We start from the raw sequence: 15,281 nt of genomic DNA, 5'->3' as shown, positions 1-15,281 counted from the left end.
GGATATGACATTCCTAATCTGTTTATTACAAAAATCTTTCAAAAATGATAATAACATTATATAACAGGTGTTAATGGTACTATGTTTGTTGAATGTAACTTTTAAAAATTCATTTTTGATATCAAAATTGGCAAGATTATATTTACTAAAAACTAAAATTAAATGTTGTGTGTATTGTCTTGAGAGTAGAAAGGCTTCTACTACAAGGCTTCTTTTAACCGGCACAACAGTAAAGCCTTTTTTAACACAAATGTTTTAATTTCAATAAAACAATAACCTGGAAAAAATAACAATAAAATTCCCATTTTATCTTTTCAATATCTAACTATTATATTATTACCATTTTTTTGTCTGCGATATTATATTCTGCCCATATTACCAGTCTGTTGCTACAGATGGCCATTGCATACTTGCCTCTTCTAGAACTTTTTCTGATTCTGAAAACAAACTGAATAGCTCCAATTTACCTGTTGTTCCTCAGCTTTTTGCTTTTTTGACTAATACAGGCATTTAGGAAGATTCTTCATGTTCACTGCTAGGTGAGCAATCATCTAAAAAGCAGCAAATTGATAGGTCCTCTAAAAATGGGAATATGGATGTATACTAATTCTTTTTACTTCTTTATTCACTTCTGTCTTTCATTACCAAGTCTCTCATCAACAGCACCCTGTGCAGTGTTTTTCTATACTTATTTCAGCCTCTTTTAAATTGCATTTGTTTACACAGATTCAACAACAAATACTCCTTTTCGTTTTTTTTTTTCATTTAATATATTCTGTTTTGGTGGAATACTGTGCTACAGTAACCATGGCTATGGCTTTTAATTCTTTATTAATACCGTTCCCTTCATTTATGAAACTGTGCAGTCATCACTGGATTCAATTAACAATTTTATATAGTCCAGACCTCAGTTCTTGCCAATAGATTATATCTCAAGCCTCTTTGGACCTGTGTATCATTAATACTAACTTGAAAATAAGAATTGCCCCAGTGAAAATGTCTAATTTCAATTAATCTCTTTTCTAAGTCCAAAACATTTCTTATCCATATCTACCTTTTGCAAATTTGTAGTCAAATTATCGGTAATTCCAAACAGGTCAATGGGTGGATTAACAATCATCCCTCATATTAATCAATTTAGCTGTGCACTGATAAGAGTGAATTCAGAGCTGCACCAGACATGCACGAAGCAGTAAATATACCTTGAAAATGTGCATGTATTGCATACAACTTCTTGTACTTGGATATTTAAAATCGCAATATTTCAGTATAAGTTATTTCAATGTTCTAATTCATTTTTTGTTGGTTTGAAGAAGATAATTTAAATGTTTGTGAATTAAAATTATAACTATTAAATAACACCTTTAATCCAAACTGAAGGACTTCATTGAACTTGTTGTATGCATTTATATGGTTATAATTCTTCCAGATGTCAAGGTCATGATTAAATTTGCTGCTAGTTTTACATTTCTTAAGTCATATACTAACACTGATTTTGTAACATAAGTGTTACTTTTATGAAAACAATGTTTGTGACACATTTGTAAACTAAATGAAAAAAAATCTCTTTATAGGAAAATTGTATATCCTTAAGATTCTAGGATAAATGACTCAACATTTATCAGTACATTTATCCAAAGTATAACCAAACAATAGCTGCAAAAAGAAATATCTACAAAATTTATAATAGTATATATAAAGAGTTATACATTTAACAGCATGTAATAAGCAGAAAACTCCCAAGGCATATCCTGTGCCTTAGGGTAAATCTCAAAGAAAAACAATAATTATTAGAAGTTTTGAAAGGATAATTTCTTGAAAAAATTTGTGAAATCTGTCCATAAAACTACAAAACTAATTATATATTATATTCAATATACTTCTCGAGAATAGTGCCACTATCTACTTCACCCTCTTAATTTATTCTCAACAACAAGTTGAGTAAAGCAAGTAGTAAATGCTCTAACATTAGAATTGGCTTTAAATAAAATATGCAGGTTTAAAAAGAATGAAAATACCAAATAGCAACCACATCTGTGGTAAAGTCTGGTCAGAGATTAATGTTCAGCGCAATGGCGGGACTTAAATAGAGTTAGGCAATACAGAAAACCCACGTAGCAGTGTCAGTGGCACAACAAATTGCAGACTCACCTTTTGTATGGAAGGCAGTAGGTTCTATTCCCACACCAGGTAGATGGATGGCTGACAGTGCAGTGTAACACAAGGGAGTGGCTGCACTCCTTTGTATGTCATCCTTCAGATGAGATGCTAAACTGAGGCTCCATCTGCCTGAGTTAGTTTCAGCTCAGGTGGATGTTAAAGATCCACTGGCACCAATGAAAGAGTAACAGAAATTCCCTGATGGCCTAGACAAATTTCGCCTAGCAGCATAAATATCAACTTGGGTAATCCCTGAAAAAGAGGCTTCTAGCCTAGTAGAACTAACCTCATAAACGATAGATAGATAGATAGATAGATAGATAGATAGATAGATAGACAGATAAAACAAGTAATCTCCATGGTATCCCTGAAGTCTCAAACAACCCACTAAACATGTCTATCTTTCTGTTTTGTCATGTACAAGTTTGTACTTAAGTTAGTACAAGTTTGTCTGTGTACTTAATAAAGGATTTTCAACTAGATTGGATTATTTTCAGATACTTAGTAATTCTGTACAATAATTCAGATTATATATTTTTTATTATTTCTTTTTACTTATGATGAGTTTAAGTTCGCTACTTCTACTACTATTGTCTGATCTGATTAATATACTGTTATTATCTAGAGATATATGGATTGAAAATCTTCCACACAGAGAAGTTTCTTACACTGTTTTGTTTTTATAGCTAGATAGATAAAGACCTTTTAACAATGTTGTTGTTGTTGTTGTTGTGTCTTTCGGCTTTTCCTGGTTAGGGGTCACCACAGTGGAACTCTGGTCCGCTAATGATTGGCAGTAGATTTTTATGTGCCGAGTTGCCGGCCCTGATGCATAACCTTCAACAAAGGAACGCCCATTCACATATGTCTCCACACAGAAGACGCTCTAGCTGAGAATCGAACATGACAATGTCTTACCATGAGGTGACAATGCTACCGCAGCAACACCACCGCAGTTTAAAAATCTTTTAACAATATTGACTACAAATACAAGGTATCTGGATGACAATCAGTAAAGTCTGAAAGCGGTTTATCAAAGACAATTTGCACCCATTTTAAGCGGATATGTACTTGTAATTATTTCTTGAAATGCTTACACTTTCAGGGAAGCCCATTTGGAAATAAATTCCCTTTTTTATTTAAAAAAAAAAAAACAGCAAAAAAAGAGAAAAATTCTAATGTGCTAGTTTAAATTTAAGTGAGGTACCAGATGGGAGCTTTAATTATCAGTCTTCTCAAGTGAAATCATAGGCAAAGTTTTTCACTTCTTGGTCGCACGTTGGCTGGCCAACAATTTTCCCCTTTTCTTATTATACTTTCTTAGCCATCAAATATGACTGTGCATGCCATGGCTCCATGAATGGAAACTGCAGGTTAATGATTGCTTTCACACTGTTGCTGTTACCTTGATACCATCATGCCTATCTAAAAGTATGGTATAAATAGAAGTGGCAGGTCTGTAGATGAATTAGCTTAAAGGATCTATTGTATTTGGAGCATATCCATGTCTGTGTAATACTGAAACTTGGTTTACATGTTCCAAAAGCACCCCCTCCATATCAGGGTTTTATGGCTACCATGCCTTCATATCCAATAGCAACTGTGGTGGTATCTCCATACTTGTTAGTGACAATATCAGCTCTATACAAGATTCCCATTGACCAACAAACAGAACTCAATGAGCTCCAAATCACACTAAACTGGACCAGCTATCAATTTATTGACCATTACAGGACGTCCTCTATGTCTTCTGACAGTCATATAAGGTTCCTAAATGTACTCAATGAACTCATTCTAAACACGTGCTCCATTACTTTTGGAAACTTTAACTACCCATCAATAAACTAGATCAACTATACCCCAAATATAGGATACACTCAATGGTTCTTAGATTTAATAAACATAATCACCCTGGACTACGTTGTTAAACCCACTAGTGGATATAATATTGCTGACATTATTCTTACAAACATAGCTTCTTAGTGTAATGTTCTCATGGTGTCTCCTTCCCTATTTAAGTCTGATCGTAAGCTAATGAGCTATGCCTATAAATTCTGTGAAACTGCTGACACTAATATTTTGGAATTTATGTTTTTCAAATGTACAGATCTCATCAAATTCTAAGACAAAGTTGAAAAGATTCACTTACAGCAGCATCACCCACATAATGCCACAGCAGATAGCTTCATAAAGCAGTCCTATGCCCACTTTGATAAATGCACAGAACTGTCAGTCCCAACCAGATCTAAATATAATGGGACATTCAGAAGCAAACCACACTGGTGGTCCACCAATGCAGACAAACTCAACAATAAAAGAAAGGAACTCCTTAAAGTATACATCATATCAAAGGACCCTCAGTGCAAGGATAACATAAAAAAATCACTAAAATCTTGGAAAAATATCACGAGAAAAAGCCCATGAACTTGGGTTAACATCAGCAGCTAAGGGGAATTACAAATCCTTATTCAGCTTCTTTAGGAAACTAAAAAATAACACCCAACATTGCTCTGAATTTATGCACAATGGTGTCACTTACTCTGACCCAGTAGGCATCGTCAACATATAACAAATTCAAAGTTCTCTCCAAAGATGACCATCCAAAGCCTGCATATCCCTGAAGCTTTCAGCCTCCCATCATCGCCACTAAAGAACACGTACTAAGAGTGCTCTCATTGATGAAAAATATTTCTTCCATGGGACTTGATAATATATCCCACTGTTAAATAAAACATTACCAAATAAGCAATGATAATGCCCTTGCTTAAATTATTTAATATGAGTTTAACCATTTGTTTTGTCCCGAAGGGCTGGTGCATAGCAGTAACTATGCATCTCCAGAAGGATGGCCCCATCACTGACCCCAGGAATTATAGGTCCCATCACTGACCCCAGGAATTATAGGTCCTTCAGCCTGATTTGCAAAACCATGGAACATATTATAAGTGGCCTGATAAACTATGACACTCAGAATTTCGTCAGGCTATATCCAAAGCAGTTTCACTTTGTTGAGGGATGATCCTGTCTTATCAATCCGGTCAACTAATTTAAAAGAGGAATATATAGTCATAATGCCCACACAGCATACTCTAACCTGGCCCAGACATTTGGCATCATCTCCCATGCTAGCATAGGTAGTAACCTTAATGCAGTACAAATAGATCTGTATGTGAGAGGATAGATAGCAAACTAGATAAAAAACAAAATCCACATGATGTGGGTAGCAGCTGCTTCATCAGAGAATATGAAGATGATCAGTGGTGTCTTGCAGAGCTCCTGGAACCCCTTTTGCTTGTTATTTACTTTTCTGACTTTAGACTATGAACCAAGAACTCTGGCTAAACTTGTTTGTAGATAACTGTAAACTGGGAGTCATTGTCAAGTCAGCCTCTATAACCCAAGCCCTTCTGAAAGAATGCATTCCTGGTGTACTAAAAATAGGCTTAAATTAAATGCTAACAAATGCAATATTGTCACATTTGGTAGACTATTCCACCCTACTGGTGGGTACATTATCTTCTTACCATAGCTGTCTACCACTTGTAGGCTCCCACTACAAACAACATCAACAATAGCAGCTGGCCACCCATCAGAAGCTGCTTCCTTCTCTTGTGGGGCCATGCTTGCCTTTCGTGTCCCTCTGTTGTAAAGTCTCTCATCAACATCCAGTGGTTCTGCTATGGATACAATCCAAAAGACCCATGATACTCTAAAATAGAACAGGAGGTTGTGGAAAGGTAAAAGGTGAGGAATAAGGCTCAGTTCTACTGTCCTTATCTACTCAGAAATTACTGCTTTCCACGCCCTTCTTGATAATAATATTAAGGCATTTGACAAATTATGTGTGATCTATGCATGTAAGCAGAGGATTACTGGATCCTTCCTTGTTTATCACAGACACAAATGCTTCTACTGGAACTGTCTGAAAACTATTTAAAACAATGGCCTGAGAGGGTTTCTCTGAAATTGCTATTCTCCAGCCAGTCTTCAATGATACTTTTTATGCAGTTAACATGCTTAATATTTACAACATTTATAGGACACTTTGAAGTGAAACAATTGCTAAAAAATGGTACCATTCTCATAAAGACCATTACTGTGGCTGCCAAGTAATGCAAGTGAGTCTATCTAACATACAATACCCCAAAAACAATACTATATACTGTATCTCTGCAAGGTATACTAGCATATGTTACATCTACAGAAACAATAATGGTAAAATTGCAGGCCCAAACTAGTAAGCGAACCAAAACTGCACAATCCTGGACCAGTTCAAAGAACTTAGGAGATAGCAAGTACAAATCCAAGGATTTTATTAATTGACACATAAAAGAAAAAAATAGTTTAGCACTTTTGTCCTAACATACAGGGCTTCATCAGAACTGATAACTAACACAGTGACAATCCTTATGTAACCCTACCTCATAACAAAATAGCAGTTTTAAAGTTACAACATATGTTTGAAACAGTCTGTGAAAACTCATACCAAAAATCATCATATAGCCCCATACATTTACAACAAAATTGATTAAAAGATTATCTTGATTTAGCAAGTGAAGATCATAATAAAAAGTCACCTTAAGAAGCATTTAACTATATCATGTTTATAAATATAAATATTAAAAATGTTATAATTTTTTTTAAATGTAGCAGCATGTATGTGAAGGACAGAACTTATTGAAATATGTTCATTTAACACAGGTGGTGTACACACATTTAAATTAAATTGCCATAACGATTCTTTATACTTCAATGTGTTCTCCCACATACCACCCCTAGTGTTAGGAACCGATTTTTCTAAAATGGCAAAGAGAATTTTTTTTTAAATCCTTTAAACTTAATAGAATGTTTAAAAAGTGCACTGCTTACATTCTCCTCTTCAATGTCATAAATGTATTCAGAAATTCTTTTACAGAACATCCTTTCAGTGTTTCCCACATAATAACCCAAGTATTACAAATAGCCAGAATGACCAAACCCTTAGTAAAACAGTTACCCTTTTGTGGAGGTATGGCCCCTCCATCTATGTTCTTCAAATACAGTTCATGTTCTGTGCAAATAAATGGACATTGCTTGCAATGCCTGCATTTTTTGTGTACCTTTCATCTGATCACACCCATTTTTCATATGCATTTGCTTTTTTTAATAATTTCTTGATAATGTCTACAGTCATAAATACAAAATGGGTTTTTCACCCACAATTTCTAACAACATATTGCTTGCATCAAAAATACCCAGTTATTAGCAACTATGTTCAGAACTACTTGACTCCCTGAACTGTACTGCAAAACAAGGGCCCTATCAAATTTCTTACTCTCTCTGTCATGTCAATAGATATATCACTGACAAGATGTTGCTTTAAATCAGCACCTAAAACTGGTGAAAATCAGCTTTCCTCCTTTCTTTAATTTCATCACTAATTAAAAAAAAAACTTTTTAGACTATCCTCTGTCTAACAACATTTGCATTGTTGATGTTAAAAACTCTATTGTCTGAAACCATTCATTTTAGATGAATGAACTGTCTTTTGAGTATATCCCTCTAAATGTTGCATGAGAAATTCTCATCAACCACAGAAATAATCTTATCCATGCAATTATCTACATATTTATTAAAACAGTAGGTACATTTTAAAAATGCTGTTGTCTCACTGATAAAACTTATAAACCCTCAACACTCTCTTGCAGACCATTGCAAAGAATGAAAATGTCATCAAGATATTTTAAATATTATGTATGGTATTTGTAATAATCAGATGGAAAATGCATTTCCTTTTCCAGGCCAATATCACTAAATTTGTGAACATTGGGGTACAAGCAGCACCTACTGTGACACCCTTAATCTGCTTGAAAGTCTCCCCCCTTAATGTATGTGAAATGGTTCCATAAAAACTTTAATGTCACATCCACTCAAAAAATCAAAACTCAAATTGCGTCTTGAAATAAACTCACTCCTGCTTCTTGAGAGATACAAATAAAAAGGCTGATCCCATCAATAGTATGAAATCTGGCATCTTTGTTATATAAATCATTAGTTAGTCTGCCCAGAAAATCCCAGGAGTCCTTAAGAATATGTTTCACATTGTTAAAAACTGGTTTTAATAATTTATCGATATACACTGCAAAGGGGTATGTTTTGTAGCCCTGTGTTGCTATGATGGGCTGAAATGGAGGATTGTAAATATGTTTGTATACCTTAAGTATTCCAAATATTGTTGGGATCACTCAACAAGTAAATCAATTTTTCTATAATTTATATTTATTTCATTCCTTGAAACCTCAAGATAAATTATGTCATTATGTAAATTATTAAAAATAACACTAATATAAGAGAGTCATAAATCACCATACCTCCACCTTTACTCTAAGAGCTTTCTCACATATTGATTTTTTCATTAACATAAGTTCCTCATTTTCAAAGTTATAACCTGGACATACTTTGCCTATGCCTTTAATTTTGTACATTTTTGGAAATGCATGATGTTTTGAAACCCTGAACTAATGGATGCATGGGAGAGATAAAAGCAGTTTTCTTTTTACACAGACCTATGGTAACACTTCCCCACCCTGCTGGTTCATTTAAGTAGAGAGCTAAGTTTATCAACCTAGTAAATAAATTGAATAACAGAATCAACAATATTATAATTTTTACTGAGTACAAAGGTAACTCTGTTTTGAAACAAAGAAAAGTATTCAGGTGAAATGTCAGGGCTGCTGTAACTGATAGTTTTAAAATCTTTATGAGCAATTACAATACCCACATGTTCAGGCACCAAATCATTGCTATTTGCATTATCTTCAATTGTGTGAAGTTCCCTCCCCTTCCTCCCCTATCCTGTTGAAACCGTTCTGGGCGTAATATTGCTCCTCCTTGAGGTGAATGAACAGTAGTGGATGAATAGCTGTTCCCTCTCTTCAAAACCTTCTGGTTTGTTAACCTCTAGGATCTGCATGGAGGGGGACTGTCTAAAGTGACAATCAGACGGTATCATTTTTTGTTCCAATGCTTTCTCTCCATCATTATCGGAAAGCCCATTGTTATAACTATTAATATCGATCCTAGTAATTAAATAATTGTGTCCTACTTTCAATACAGAATAAACTGTTTTGTTGTCGTATAGTTGTCTGTCATGGACTAATTTCTTTTTCTCCCTATTTCTCACAACTTCACAATGTCTATCTAGTTTGTTGATGGCCTGGTTATAATTGGAATCATGGATGGAAAGCAACGTATCAGCCATTATTCTCCTATTTAAATCACTGACTTCAGAAATTAAGTCCCTAACTTTACTCTGAACCCAATAATCACCTGCAACAACTCAAACTCATGTCTGTCAAATAAATCCAATTCTCTGTAAAATACTGTGTCAGATTCAACACGGTGAATTTGTTACATCACAGCCCTTGTGGAACAAGTTTTAATTTAAGTCATTCAGACAAATATGCATTATCAATTTGTAAACTATGTCATTTTATACATCTCTTTTCAAAAATCTGTATGGCATTGTCCAGTGAAATAAAATCATAACCCCAGGTGCCCCCAATGTTCTCAGCAGTCTGTTCAAAATTAAACATTTTCCCAACCAACCCGCAAAACAGAAGGTCTTGTGATAGTAACCTCAGCCACAGTTCCAATATTCTAGTTGAGTATCTCATGATTGTGATGTAATAAATGAGAATTAACAATACCTTGTCTCATTCCATTCTGTTCTGGCAGTAAAACAACATTAGAGATGTCCCTTGTAGGTCTGTTGTCAGTCCAAAACAGTGTGATTATTTCCACTTCTACTTATTTACCTCCTTTTTACTACAACTATCAATATTAGCACTGGAATAAGTCTTACTATATAACAAAGGTAACTGTGTAGTCAAATCAATCATGTAAGCTCACTCTTGATAAGATGAATCTAATGAGTCAGTTTGTCCACATGGTCAAGGGATGTTGAGTGGATTGTTCAGTTAAAAGCAAAGGTGAACTGCCTCCACTGTTCTCCATGGAGCAACTCTAGGTATGCATTCTTACTTAGAAACAATGGACAGAAGCAATAATGGAAAAACTGCAGTGCCCAACTAGCAACCACACCAAAACTGCGCAATCCTGGACCAGCTTGAAGAACTTGGGGACAGCAATTACAAAGCCAAGGAAATTATTAATCCACACACAAAAAGGAAAAAAAAAACAGTTTAGTGCTTTCATCCATTCTAACATGTTACTTCACACTCTAAAATACATATATTCACATACTAGTCATTCATTCTTTTCTACTGCTATAGGACAGCTACCATTAAATCCATACCAGCATGTGAGCAATTAATTCTGATATCAAAAAAGAAACCTAAAATAAAAATAAAAAAAACTTCTTGCATCTGTAAGTCATTATAATCAGCAAGAAATCTCGAACTATCCATACATCTGGCTTGTAGTTGTATAACAGCATGTCTACATATTCTAATAGGGCTGTTGGAGTTAGGCCTTTCATTTTTTGGGATCACTTTTGATAACATTTTAAGCTGCTTCACTTGCTAGAAAAGCGGTGGTGGTGCTGCGGTAGCGTTGTCGCCTCACAGTAAGACGTCCTGTTCGATACTCAGCTAAAGCATCATGTGTGTGGAGACATGTGTGAATGGGTATACCTTCGTTGAAGGTTGTGCATCAGGGCTGGCAACTCTGTACGTAAAAATGTACTGCCAATCATTAGTGGACCAGAGCTGCGCTGTGGTGACCTCTAATCGGGAAAAGCCGAAAGATACAACAACTTGCTAGAAAAAGGCATTCATGATATAGTGACTTTTAAAGCACCACTGAATTCTCACATAGTACTTGCACACGTTTGCCATCACGAGCTGTTTCTTACTGGGAGGGTGGCCTAATGGTTAATGCGTTTGCCTTACAAACACAAAGTGCAGGGTTTGAGTCTCACAAGGGATAATTGGCTAGGCTTACAATGGCTTGCAAGGGCAGTTAGCCTAGTACTAACCTATGAACCTATGAATCTCATCTTTCCAGGATGTGCCTCAGGTATCCCCTCAAATGTTCAGATATTATAATCTTGTCCCTTTGACCAAAAAGCCTTTAAAACAACTTATATGCTTCCTGACTGAAAACTAATCCTGTATTTCTTCTGTAACTAACAATCTTTGATGTGCCCAGCCTCTCATTTCAACTTCTTTCAGTAAAGTACAGTTGTGTACACTTACCATAAATGTAGATGTTCGAGTGTATTCACTGTTGCAGTCATCACATTTGGGTTATCTGCCTGCAGGAAACCCTCAGCCGGCCTGAATACCAGAGTCTTCGTATTTCTGCATCGGATGCTGTCGCTTCTTCCATGATGTCAGGTCATCAGGGGTATAAAACATGCAGCCGATGCCATTACATCAGTTTTTCTTGACCCAAATGTCAGGTGCCCCCACAATAGGAAGCAATTATATGGTATGGTACACCCCCACAAAACGCAAATACACATGAAAAAAAAATATATATATATACCAAACAAGAAGGAAAAGTAGAGCCAAGAGAAGTCAGGGGGCTGGAGGGAGAGTAACCAGGACTGCAACAGTGAATACACTTGAACATCTACATTTATGGTAAGTGCACACAACTGTACTATGTTCTTCGTGTTTCACTGTTGGAGTCATCACATTTGGGTTGATTCCCAAAGCTAAGGAAGGGAGGAAGTAGTTAAAGAGCATTAGGCATAGCTATTAAGCCCTTCAAGACTGCTGTGGCAAATCCAGCTCTGGATTTAGGTTCATAGGTTCATACTAGGCTATCTGCCCTAGGGCATTTATAAGCCTAGCCAGAATGTGTTTGACTTTCGCCACCCATTTTAAATTTATTTTGCTATGCCCTTTTTCGAGGTTAGTATACTGTGCCTCTGTCTAACAGTGACACAGAAGTGATACCTGGGGTAAACCTACGATCTCCCATCCACTCATCAAGATTCCTCTTGAAGAGAGTCAATGAGGGACTCTGCCTAACCTGGACTGGGATTTTATTCCAGAGTGAAGGGAGCCTCTGGGTTATGAATCTGCCCCTCCAGCATGTCCTATTTATTTCAGTTATTTAGAAAAGATAGGCAGGTGGTAATGCTTGATGAATGTATGTACATAAATGGCCTTCCCCTCTGTCCCTGCAGCAAAGCCAACCAGCAGCTGGTCAGATCTTCTGAGAGGCTTAGTCCTGTCCAAATAGAATCTAAGTTGTCTGTGCATGTCCAGAGAGTACAGTATCCATTCCCCTTTGTTTTGTGGATTAGGGAAAAAAGTAGATAAATGAATCGACTGGTTTAGGGCCACACTAGACACCACCTTGGGCATAAAGAAAGGATTAGTCCTGAGGGAAACCCTGTCCGCATGGAAGATAATGAAAGATTCCACTGCCATGAGGGCCTGTAATTCAGACACTCTTCTTGCTGAAGTGATGGCTAGAAGTAAGACTGTTTTCCAAGAAAGGAATTTAAACTCTGCTGTTGCAGCTGGCTTAAAGGGGGGAAGAGTGAGCTTTTCCAATACAAAGTTAAGGTCCTAGGCTGGAGTGGGAGCTCTCCTGGGGGGGGGTCTTACATATTTGGCCCCTCTAAGGAGTTGTTTTAGACAGGAGTGAGAGAAGAGGGGTGGCTCAGTATTATAATGTGCTGAAATGGCAGAGGCATGAATCTTAATTGACGAGAAGCATATGCCCTTGTGGAGCATTTCTGTTAAGTACTCTAAAATATGAGGCAAGCTGGGTACCATTGTGCCCATCCCCTGAGCCTGGCTCCAGGAACAGTATGTTTTCCACTTTTCAGCATAGGATGTTGTGGTACTAGGCCTCCTTGCCTCCAGAATGACATCCCGCACCTGCTTACTGAGGGATGCTAGAGGAGAGCTCATGGAATTTGCCAGGCTGCAAGGTTCAGGGTTTGAATCTGAGGGTGCAGAATCTGGCCCGCCTGCTGGGAAAGCAGGGAAGGGGTCTGAGGCAGGTGCCATGGTTGTAACAGTGTCAGACTGTGCAAGAGGGGGGGTACCAGTGCTGGCTTGGCCAGTCTGGTGCAATCAGTATTGTTCTTGGCTTGTCCTGTTTGATCTTTAGCAGAGCCTTTGAGAGGAGAGGCAGAGGTGGGAAAGGCATAAACTGAGAGGCTTTCCCAGGTAAAGGACAGGGCATCCCCTTTCCAAGCTTGACTGTGGGGAGTTCTGGTGCAGAATTTGTTCAATTGGTAGTTCCGAGGGGAGGCAAACAGGTCTACCTCTGGGGGTCCCCCATTTGTTCCTCAAGAGGTTGAATATTTTGGGTTCTAGTTTCCATTCGTGTGGGTCCATGAGATTTCTGATTAAGTTGTCTGCCAGTGAATTTAGTTTGCCTGGCAGGAATTGAGCTTGTAGGTGCACTTGGTAGCTCAAGGCTGTGCTACACAGAGCCATGGCTAGTCTGCCAAGAGGGTAGGAGTGGGCTCCCCCCTGCTTGTTTATGTACCACATAACTGTGGTGTTGTCTGTCTTTACCAATAGTTGCCCTGGAAGAATAAGATATTGATATTCAGGTGCATCTGTCTCGAGTTCCATTTGCCCTGAATGCAGTGCCCTGACATGTGAGCCCCCCATGCATAGTCTGATGCGCTTGTTGTTAGGGTTTTGGCGGCAGGGGGTAGAGTGAAAGGGAGTCCCTTGTTGTGGTAGCAGGCCTCTGCCCACCAAAAGAACTCTGTCCTTAGAAGGAATGATAGGAATCATTGTTTCCAGGTCTTGAGAATGTTGACACCATAGACTTTTTAGATACCATTGGAGTTTCCTCATATGCCGTCTTGCATATGGAATTAGCAGAATGCAAGAGGCCATGAACCCCAGAGCTTGCAGTATTTTTCTTGCAGATAGCTGGGTTTTTGTGGCCAACAGTTTGAAGTAGGTTGTCAAATAAACTTGTTTCTCCAGAGTGAGGAATGCCATCTGGGAAGCTGTGTTCAAGCTTGCTCCCAAGAATACAATCTGTTGGCAGGGTACTAGGTGAGATTTCTTTTCGTTGATGGTGTACCCCAGTGAGGTTAGAAGTTTCTTTACAAATGCCAGGTGTTGTAATAGCAAGTCCTAGCTTTCTGCCTGAATCAGACAATTGTGCAGGTATGGATAAATTTGAAAATTTTTCTGCCTGCAAAATGCAATGGCTGGAGCTAGACATTTTGTGAACACCCTGGGCGCAGTAGATAAGCCAAAGGGAAGTGCAGGGAACTGAAAGTGCATGGAGCCCACCCTGAAATGTAGGTATTGTCCACAGGGTTCTCTTATTGGTTTGTGCAGGTAAGCTTCCCTTAAGTCTAGGGTTGCCAGCCTGGCATCCTTGGCTAGCATAGAAAGAAGCTGTTGAAGAGTTAGCATTTTGAATTCTGGAACCACCAGAAAGGTGTTGAGAATAGAGAGAGGTTCATGATAAGAATCCATGAGTTTTCTTTTCTTTGTACCAGGAAAAGTCCTGAATAAAAACCTTGTCCCCTTAGTTCTGCTGGGACAGGTTGAATAGCCCTGATACTGAGAAGAGAGAGAACCTGCTGTTGGGCCTCTGACAACTGATTTGGGGGGAGGTCTGGCCAAACATTTGGGGTTGGTAGTGTGTGGAAGGGGAAACTGTATCCTTGGGAAACTATGTTCAAAACCCATTTGTCCTGGGTAATGAGTTCTCAGTTTTTTGCATGCAGGGCGAGCTTTCCTCCTAAGGGAGCAAGTAGTTGAGCAGGGCTTGGAAGGACCAGTTCTTTGAAGACCAATGCCTATTGAATCTAGGAGGCTGTACTTGTAGAAAATCTTTAATAGTTTGCATAGATTTAGCATTTTCTTCCATCCATTTGAGCACTTCCTCTGCTTTGTTGCCAAAAAGACGGTCTTGGTTTAAGGGTACATCCAGTAATTTAGCTTTAACATGATCTGGCAAGTTTTGATCCTTAAGCCAAGCATGCCTTCTAAGTACAGACCCAGTGACAGCAGTCCTGCAAGATGCTTCTAAAGCATCAAAACCACATTGCAAAGTATGTTTCCCAACTTGTTCTGCAGAATGCATTAAATCTTGCAAGTCTTTGTGTTCAGCACAGTCAGGAATCAACATCATTTTCTGTTTAAGTAGTCCCATAATATGCTGCTGATACTTTA

The sequence above is a fragment of the Protopterus annectens genome, chromosome 6.part0 (assembly GCF_019279795.1).
Source record: "Protopterus annectens isolate FY-2018-M chromosome 6.part0, PAN1.0, whole genome shotgun sequence".
NCBI classification, from domain to species: Eukaryota; Metazoa; Chordata; order Ceratodontiformes; family Protopteridae; genus Protopterus; species Protopterus annectens.
The sequence above is the reverse complement of the archived record's forward strand: the minus strand, read 5'-3'. Positions refer to the sequence as shown.